The sequence below is a fragment of the Alosa alosa genome, chromosome 13 (genome assembly GCF_017589495.1).
Source record: "Alosa alosa isolate M-15738 ecotype Scorff River chromosome 13, AALO_Geno_1.1, whole genome shotgun sequence".
NCBI lineage: Eukaryota > Metazoa > Chordata > Actinopteri > Clupeiformes > Clupeidae > Alosa > Alosa alosa.
This window is the reverse complement of record NC_063201.1, coordinates 12,012,649-12,013,435: the sequence shown is the minus strand read 5'-3', so window position 1 is coordinate 12,013,435 and position 787 is coordinate 12,012,649.

The window sequence follows — 787 nt, the reverse complement described above, 5'->3', positions numbered from 1 at the left end:
AGTTTGAACCAGTGCATCTGAATTCCCATACCGGAGCATTTCAGCTCAAAGCCTCTAGAGGGCAGCATAACCTTATGCCTGGTCACATCCTCAGATTTGCATTTCTGGAAGGATTCTTAATCTCTGCTGCACAAAAGCCAAAACTAAAAAGCCCACTCAATTTCAAACCGTATTCAAAATATTAATTGAATTACTTGATGGCTTTGTGAGACAGGCTTAATATGACCTCGTTGATATGAACGGCATATCTGCCTCGGCGCAGTCAATCACAGGCTTTATCACATAAAACAAGTGGCAGCCACTGGTGACGCTTTGATTCTATGCTGATGAGCACGTGATAGAGCTTTTGACGGCACCACTAATGCGCCATCAATGGAGCTTTGATACCGTTGTGATGTTACACAGGTTCTACACAATCCTGGCCTGCCTTGGAAGAGCAGCTGTACACAAGAGAACAAAGGGGTCCCTTCGCATCTATTCCTTCTTGAAGGCCAGCACCTTCATCAAGTCTTGTTGTTATTTACACTGTTTGACTTTGGTGCTGCATGGAAACCTATTTATGTTCAGCATCACTCAATTCTAGAGGTCATTCATATCACAAGTTGTAGGTCATGGTTGATGAGATTGACCATGCCAATTATACAGTAGTCTTCATGCGCACTAAACATGTCATTGATTTTTACCTTGAAATGTTGGTTTTATGGCTATAAAGCAAGCTCTCTGTCTGTTTAACATGCAACAACTATATAATGGTAGTGCTGACACAAACACGTCTTTACAGACAGAC